The sequence below is a fragment of the Bison bison genome, unplaced genomic scaffold (assembly GCF_000754665.1).
Source record: "Bison bison bison isolate TAMUID 2011002044 unplaced genomic scaffold, Bison_UMD1.0 scf7180017864365, whole genome shotgun sequence".
NCBI lineage: Eukaryota > Metazoa > Chordata > Mammalia > Artiodactyla > Bovidae > Bison > Bison bison.
In genome coordinates, this window is record NW_011494937.1 from 722,792 (window position 1) to 732,303 (window position 9,512).

At 42.9% G+C, this 9,512-nt stretch overlaps 1 protein-coding gene across 1 annotated transcript in view; it reads right to left on the reverse strand.

The window, feature by feature from the left end:
* ZNF333 (zinc finger protein 333) overlaps positions 1-5,510 on the reverse strand; it is a 28,659-nt gene extending 23,149 nt beyond the window's left edge. Inside the window, exon 1 of the mRNA XM_010855422.1 lies at positions 5,332-5,510. The gene's annotated coding sequence lies outside the window, so the exon portion shown is untranslated. The remainder of the gene's footprint in view (positions 1-5,331) is intronic.
* Between the last annotated feature and the right edge of the window lie 4,002 nt (positions 5,511-9,512).

The window sequence follows — 9,512 nt, forward strand, 5'->3', positions numbered from 1 at the left end:
GGGATGATTTGGGAGAATGGCATTGAAATACGTATAATATCATATATGGAACGAGTCACCAGACCAGGTTCGATGCACAATACTGGATGCTTGGGGCTGGTGCACTGGGACGACCCAGAGGGATGGTATGGGGAGGGAGGAGGGAGGAGGGTTCAGGATGGGGAACATATGTATACCTGTGGCAGATTCATTTCGATATTTGGCAAAACCAATACAATATTGTAAAGTTTAAAAATAAAATTAAATTAAAAAAAAAAAGAACTGTGTCCCTAAAATTAAAAGACACTTGCTCCTTGAAAGAAAAGCTGTTACAAACCTAGACAGTGACCTAAAAAGCACAGACATCACTTTGCTGACAAAGGCCCGTGCAGTCAAAGCTACGGTTTTTCCAGTAGTCATGTACAGATGTGAGAGCGGGACCATAAGGAAGGCTGCGCACTGAAGAATTGATGCTTTCAAGCTGTGGTGTTGTAGAAGACTATTGAGAGTCCCTTGGACAGCAAAGAGATCAAACCAGTCAATTCTAAAAAAATTCAACTCTGAATAATCATTGGAAGGACTGATACTGAAGCTGATTCTCTAATACTTTGGCCACCTGATGTGAAGAGCTGCCTCACTGGAAAAGACCCTGATCCTGGGAAAGATTGAGGGCAGGAGGAGAAGGGGGTGACAGAGAATGAGATGACTGGATGGCATCACTGACTCAATCAATGGACATGAGTTTGAACAAACTCCAGGATACGGTGAACGACAGGGAAGCCTGGGGTGCTGCAGTGCATAGGGTCACAAAGAGTCGGTCATGACTTAGCGACTGATCAACAACCACTTTCTTCAGGACTCCAAATCCTGCCACCAGCAAGGCACTTGATGTGTACTTTATGTGTTAGAGGTTGGCAGACTTTTTGTATAGACAGCTAGATAGTAAATAGCTTAGGATTTGTGGGCCACAGGACTTCCCTGGTGGTCCAGTGGCTAAGACTCTGCACTCCCAATGCAGGGGGCCCAGGTCTGATCCCTGGTCAGGGAACTATATCCTACATGCCACAACTAAGAGTTCACCTGGTGGGCTTCCCTGGGGGCTCATGGTAAAGAATACACCTGCCAATGCAGGAGACACAGATTCAATCTGTGATCAGGGAAGGTCCCACTTGGCTCACAGCAACTAAGCCTGTGCACCACAACTACTGAGCCTATGCTCTAGAGCCTGGGAACTGCAACTACTAAGCCCACGTGCTACAACTCTGAAGCTCACATGCCTAGAGCCTGTGCTCTGCAACAAGAGAAGCCACCACAATGAGAAGCCCGTGCACCGCAACTAGAGTAGCCCCTACTTGCCACAACTAGAGGAAAGTCTGTGCAGCAACAAAGACCCAGCACAGTTAAAAATAATAAATAAATAATGAAATCAGGAAATTGAGGGGAAAAAGTCTGTGAGCCACATGTATGGCAACTATTTAATTGTGATTGTAGCACAGAAACAGCCATAGGGAGCATATAAACACATGTGTTCCAATGAGTGAATGAGTGAGTCACTCAGTCGTGTCCAACTCTTTGTGACCCCGTGGACTGTAGCTTGCCAGGCTCCTCTGTCCACAGAATTCTCCAGGCAAGAATATTGTGTTTTATCCTGTTCAAATAAAACTTTATTAATAGAAACTAGCCCTGGAGCAGTTTTGGCTCACAGGTCACAGTTTGCCAATCCCTACTCTGTATCATGGGCTTCCCTGGTGGTTCAGATGGTAAAGAATCTGCCTGCAATGCGGGAGACCCAGGTTCAAAACCTGAGTTGGCAAGATCCCCCGGAGAAGGGAATGGCAACTCACTCCAGTATTCTTGCCTGAAGAATTCCATGGACAGAGGAGCCTGGCGGGCTCCAGTCCATGGGTCACAAAGAGTCAGACACGACTGAGCAACTAACTTATACACTTACTCTACATCATGTGGTAGAGAGAATACACCAAACACCAAATACTCTAATTCTACCTCCTACACATCTTAAACATCCAAGCTTTTCCAATTTCACCATCATCACCAAACCCCAACTTTTTCAGCTCCAAAATCATCTGAGTTCTGAACTTACCCAAACTTCTATATGTGTGGACTCTGCATTCATTTTTATTCATCCTAAACTCCATGCTGAATCCAGAAGCTAGTGTTTTGTTTAAGTCATCAACAAAATCATATTACTCTGTATTTAAAACTCTGATTCAATGGCTTCCAAATGGCCTTAGAACAAGGTCCAAAGCTTACCATGATCTTCCATGCCCTCCCTCCTCTCCACCCAACTCTTTCACTCCACACTTGGTTTTCTGTTTTAACTATCCCCATCTTTTCTCAGCTCCTGGAACACACCAGGCTTTGTACTGCCTAAGAGATTATGCTTCTATGGTTCTTTCAAATCTCCTCCCTACTCCGATTCCATAGCCTGACTCTTTGTCTAGCTATATACAACGCATCTTTCAGGTTCAAACGTTTGTCCCTTTTAAGATACTTTTCCTGACTTTCTTACGTTCTCCTCCTCTGTGTTTTCTATTGGTTTGGCCAAAAAGTTCAAATGGAATTTTGTGTGACATCTTACAGGTGTGTCAACTACAACTGGCACTTGTCAAGGGCATCAGCCATCTGCCTCTCCTGGGACTGTATCCTGTGATGCTGCTGGGGCTGCCACTGACCTTTGACGGGCCCTGAAGAGAGTTCAGGGTGGAGAATACGAATGAGGAAATATGCCTCAGGGAAACTGGTGGAACAGGTCTTCAGATAGATATTTTTAGGAACTGGTTTTATGAACCCAATCTTTTCATCTCCTCATATCTAGAAAAGTACTAACTCCCTTCATGGTGACATCAGCTTCTCATGACTAACAGACAACTTTCTGTAAAGTAAGTACCTGGTTGCATTGAACTCCCCCTTCACCAAAATCTTATATATTGACCTTCCTCCCCTACCTCTTGGGAACAGTTTCTCAGAACTATCTGAGGTGCTGTCTCCTGGGCTGCGGTCCTCATTTTGCCCCAAATAAAACAACGCACAACTCTCAAGTTGTGCAATTTTTCACATTGTGCAATATTTTTAAGTTGCCACACATATCACCCTTATTGTTAATTTAAAATCTGTCTTCCCAGCTAGACTAAAACCTCCACAGGGGCAAGCGCTAAATCTATTTTAGTCACATTGTTTCCCCTGTTCAGGTCCAGTTCATTAAACATCGGCCCCCCTCCAATGAAAATGTGCCCAAAAAATCAACTCAAGAATAAATCAGCACAGCTAGATTAAAAAGGCACATGCCTACATAAATACATACACACACACACACACACACACACACACACACATAACACCACCACCACCACAAAAGTCAAAAATAAAAATAACTTTAAATGTCTGATATAAAATCACAACACCAGATTTCAGGTATCTTTAAGAAACATTGATTCTTTCTAAAAAGACACAGTGGGACATGAATTCTCTGAAAAGAAATACCTCATTCATTAAATCAAAATCTGACATTTAACTTTCCTCCAGTATTAGTTTCTTCCTCATTTCTTATTAGAAGTGAGTCTTAAATGCAAATCAAAACCACAATGAGGTACCATCTCACGCAGGTCAGAACGGCTGCCATCTACAAACAAAAGTCTACAAACAAATGCTGGAGAGGGTGTGAAGAAAAGGGAACCCTCTTACACTGTTGGTGGGAATGCAAACTAGTACAGCCAGTATGGAGAACAGCATGGATTCTCTAAAAAACTGAAAACAGAACTGCCATACAACCCAGCAATCCCACTGCTGGGCATACACACCAAGGAAACCAGAATGAAACAGACACATGTACCCCAATGTTCATCCCAGCACTGTTTACAATAGCCAGGACATGGAAGCAACCTAGATGTCCATCGGCAGATAAATGGATAAGAAAGCTGTGGTACATATGCACAATGGATTAGCCATTAAAAAGAGCACATTTGAGTCAGTTCTAATGAAGTGGATGAAACTACAGCCTATTATACAGAGTGAAGTAAATCAGAAAGAAAAACACCAATACAGTATATTAACACATATATACGGAATTTAGAAAGATGATAGCGATGATCCCATGTGCAAGACAGCAAAAGAGACACGGATATAAAAAACAGACTTTAGGACTCTGTGGGAGAAGACGAGGGTGGGATGATTTGAGAGAATGGCATTGAAACATGTATATTACCATATGTGAAACAGATGACCAGTTCAAGTTCAATGCATGAAACAGGGCGCTTAAAACTGGTGCACTGGGACAACCCAGAGGGATGGGATGGAGAGGGAGGTGGGGGGGTGGGGGGTGGGACAGGGGAAACATGTACACCTGTGGCTGATTCATGTCAATGTATGGCAAAAACCACCACAATATTGTAATTAGCCTCCAGTTAAAATAAATTAATAAAAAAAAAAAAGAAGTGAGTCTTAACCCTATTATTTTAAAAAGACATTCAATTTACTGCCAACTCAACTTCAGTTCCCAGTACTAACAAACTTATGTTCTTTTTCCTGGAGTCGCAAGTTTTGAAGCCTTCTGGTGATTTACAGGCTGGAGCCAACTTGAAAAGAACTAAATAACCTTACTTTTCATTGATGTTAGTAAGACTTGTGACATAAGTGAAAAATAGCTTTTATTAAGACTGGCTTCCCTTGCAGTAAGTAAAATTGATACAAAGTAAAAGTCACAAATTTAAAGCGCTTTTTAAGGAAAGAAAGGAAAGAAGGAAGAAGGAGAAAGAAAACCAAAGGGAAAGGAAAACTAACAGGTCCTAAGCTAAGGAACTGCAAATTGTCAGTCGCAAAAAAAAAAAAAAAAAAAATCATCTAATTCATCCCTCGATAGAAAGTACATTCCATTTTTCAAATCCACATGCCAAGTCACTCAAACGAATCTGCACACGTAGACTCAGCCCTAAATTTCCTTGAGCAGAGCTGGATAATCTGAAACGCAATATGCAACAAAACGTGATTTATTAATAAAAAAATTATCCTGCATAAAAGAGATACAGTAGGCCTACAAATCCGGAAGGACAAGTGAATGCTGGAGCCAGCTGGTGCACCACTCCTTCGCTGCGGGACCTGGACTATACTTCGTGATTTCCCGCGCAATAAGTGGATGACAGTCCTGTCTCCCCAAACAAGGAGTACCTGAGCGCGACAGACTGGAGAGGGGGAGCTCAGCTGCACAGCCAAGCTGTGCGGTAGCCGCCCCAGACCCAAGCGGACAGCGGGGAGGAAGTCCCTTGGCCAGCTAATCCATTCTAGGCCCTCAGACCCCTCCCCGCTCCCGCCGAGCATTCCCGAGGGGATGGGCCGCACCTGCAGACTGGCCGGAGACACTCCCACCGCAAGGCGCCGCGCGGTCCAGCACAGCCACCTCCGTCCGCGGCCGCGGCGCACTTCCGCTTCCCGGTGTCAGGGACCCCCAGCAGCGGAAGTGGCCGAGACACTGGCTTTCAGGGCCGAAGGAGCTGCGGACTGTGACGGAAAGGCTAACTCCTCTTTATATGACTTTGGAGGAGAAATTCTAGGTTCTTTCCCCCGGTTGGGGGTAAGGTTAAGGTCTGGGGTGGGGTCTGACCGGACCTAGAGGGTGGAGTTAGGGGCGGGGCGTATGCCACATGGTCCGGGCTAGTTGTTATTGTTTGTTCAGTTGCTAAGTCGTATCCGACTCTGTGACCCCATGGACTGCAGCGCGCCAGGTTTCCTGTCCTTCGCTATTTTCCAGAGTTTGCACAAATCCACTTCCATTGAGTCGGTGATGCTATCTAACCATTTCATCCTCTGCTGGCCTTCCTTCTTCTTTTGCCCTCAGTCTTTTCCAGCATCGGGGTCTTTTTCCAATGAGTCGGCTCTTCGCATCCGGTGGCCCAAGTATTGACGCTTCAACAACAGTCCTTCCAATGTCTGTTCTCGGATGAACTTAAGCCTGTGGAGTGGGGATTGGGGCGGGACCTAGACTTGGTGGGTGGGGCGGCGCTTCGCTGGCACTTTGGGATGCTCAGTGTTTGACTTTCCTCTCCTCTTTCCTTCCGCCCCCCACCCCTCGCCTGCCCCGCCCTGCCTTTCTCCTTTGTTTTTGGTTGGGTTTAGGGGTTCGACGGGGGGCGGTTGTTGTTTTCTTTTTGGCTTTTTTAGAAGAGAATAGAGTTTTTTAGACCAGGAGAGGATGTAAGAAGGGAGAGCCGACCTTTTTCGCTGGATAGTAGCCAATTGTTTGGGGTTGGGTTTTTTTATGTTTTGATGCCTTATACACAGGAATGATATATTTTACAAACTAGTCAGTTGCAACATTAGCCTGTAAAATCAAAAACATTTCTTAATATGTCTCAAAGGAAAAGGGAACTTTATAATGACACGCTTTCACATTAACCAGTATGACAAATCATAAGAAACTTAACACCATGTTCAAAATAAAATATACAGAACAAGCATTTTGAAGTCAACTATTGTGTGTAACTCACAGTTAATATAGGAGAAGGCAGTGGCACCCCACTCCAGTACTCTTGCCTGGAAAATCCCATGGACGGAAGAGCTTGGTAGGCTGCAGTCCATGGGGTCGCTAAGAGTCGGACACGACTGAGCGATTTCACTTTCACTTTTCCCTTTCATGCATTGGAGAAGGAAATGGCAACCCGCTCCAGTGTTCTTGCCTGGAGAATCCCAGGGACGGTGGAGCCTGATGGGCTGCCCTCTATGGGGTCGCACAGAGTCAGACAGGACTGAAGTGACTTAGCAGCAGTAGCAGCACAGTTAATATTATGTGTACACTTCTCATTATTTCCTCCAAGGTTATCAACCAATGAAGCAAATATTCCTTTGATACAGAAGCACAAACACATATTTGTTTTTTAGTTGAGCAAGTTTTATTGAGTCTCATCACTAGAATTTGGTATCTAAATATATATATTTGCCTTTTTTTTCCCTCCACATTACAAAAGAAAAACAGACTAACTGAAAAAAAACTTGTGAAAAAAAAAACCCAAACTATGTATTATAATCACTTAATACCTGTTTTGAATTGTATCATTTCTTCCAAAGCAATTTTGGCTTACTAACAAAAATCGTTTATTGTTTTTCTTAACTTCAATTCTTTTAGTTTTTTTTTAACCTTTTTATTGATCTGTAACATACATATAGAAAATTGCTTTGCAGTGTACATACAGAAACATACAGGAATATACAGAAATCGACATAGCTCAAAGAATTTTCACAAAGTGAACACACTCAGAAAGTTCCTTCATGTCTGTTTCATTTACTGTCTGCTTCCTCAAAGGAAAATCATTATCCTGATTTCTACTACTATAGGTTGGCTTTGTCTATTTTAATATTTTATATAAATAAACTCACACTGTATGAATTCTTTTTTCTTTGATTTCTTTGGCTCAACATGTTTGTAATCTTTGTTCATGTTATTGCACATTGAATAAATAATTCCATACAGTGCAATGTGGTGAAGTCATTAAAGTTTTAGTAGTATATAGTTTACAATAGCTACTCAAAATATGTCAGTGTTATGAGTTAACTACACAACAACATCTTTATTTTAATCCCCTGGTGTTTATCTATCCCCAAATTTAATCTGCACCATCTGATTTTATTGCCTAGAATTATTTGCATGAAAAAAATATTTTTTAACAAAATCAAATTTTGTTAGTGCCATAAACATTTCTTTCCGCTAAAGAGTAAATGATTTGGCAAGATTAACCTCACTTGAAATGTGATAAAATTGAGAGTGAATAAAATCAACCACCTTGACATAAAATCACTGAGCACAGAGAAGGTATTTCTTAACCATTTGTTGGATGGATAAGAAGAAGATGGGTGAATGGATGGGCAGGTGGGTAAATGATGCATGGACAGATAGGTGGGTGGGTTATGGATGAATGGATGATGCATGGATGGATGGATGGATGGATGATGAGGGATCATCATGGAGGGATAAATTAATGTGATGACCAGATTCCTAAATCCCATTTTAATGCACTTGTTACAAAAATTAGCTTATTAATGAGTATCCTTAGACCTGGATTTTCAAGGGCAATAAGAATATATTAGCAGATTTTAAATGATGTGAAAGTCGCTCAGTCATATCTGACTCTTTACAGCCCCAAGGACTGTAGCCCACCAGGCTCCTCTGTCCTTGGAATTCTCCAGGCCAAAATACTGGAGTTGGTAGCCATTTCCTTCGCCAAGGGATCTTCCCAATCCAAGGATTGAACCCAGGTCTCCCGCATTGCAGGAGCATTCTTTGCCATCTGAGCTACCAGGGAAACCCAAAGGAACCAGTTAATATATCTGTAGGATTTTCTTCAGTTCCTTATACCCCAAGATTTAGATCTTTCATACCTCAATCCTGCTTCATAAACCCAGCTGCTTTGAATTTCTTATTCCTTAGTTTCCCCAGAAGATGGCAGTAGGGTGTAAAGACTAAGTGGGCTTCTCTAGTGGCTCAGACTAAAGAATCTTAAGTATTAATGTCCAAATAGGATTCAACCATCATTCTTATCAATAAAATAATATTAATAACAAGGGAGGGTTTTCCCAGGTGGCTCAGTGGTAAATAATCTGTCTGCCAATGCTAGAGACATGGGTTCAACCCCTGGGTTGGGAAGATCCCTTAGAGGAGGAAATGGCAACCCACTCCAGTATTCTTGCCTGGAAAATCCCACAGACAGAGGAGCCTGGCAGACTGCATGGTGGTGGCAAAGAGTCTGATATGACTTAGCAACTGAACACATACACAGATAACAAGGGATCTTATTTGCACCCTGCCGTAATCCAAGTACAGTATTTCTTTTTTCCAGGCATAAATGTATATTAAAATTTTTACAGTAAATAAACTGACTTCCTTTTTTGGAAGGCAGTCAAATTCTATTTTTGGAGTTCCCTGATAGCTCATTTGGTAAAGAATCCACCTGCAATGCAGGAGACTCCAGTTCGATTCCTGGGTCAGGCTACCCACTCCAGTGTCCTTGGGCTTCCCTTGTGGCTCAGCTGGTAAAGAATCCGCCTGCAATGTGGGAGACCTGGGTTCAATCCCAGGGTTGGGAAGATTTCCTGGAGAAGGGAAAGGCTACCCTCTCCAGTATTCTGGCCTGGAGAATTCCATGGATTGTATAGTCCATGAAAAGTTATGACCAACCTAGATAGCATTTTCAAAAGCAGAGACATTACTTTGCCAACAAAGGTCCGTCTAGTCAAGGCTATGGTTTTTCCTGTGGTCATGTATGAATGTGAGAGTTGGACTGTGAAGAAAGCTGAGAGCTGAAGAATTGATGCTTTTGAACTGTGGTGTTCCAACCAGTCCATTCTAAAGGAGATCAGTCCTGGGATTTCTTTGGAAGGAATGATGCTAAAGCTGAAACTCCAGTACTTTGGCCACCTCATGTGAAGAGTTGACTCATTGGGAAAGACTCTGATGCTGGGAGGGATTGGGGGCAGGAGGAGAAGGGGACAACAGAGGATGAGATGGCTGGATGGCATCACCGACTCAATGG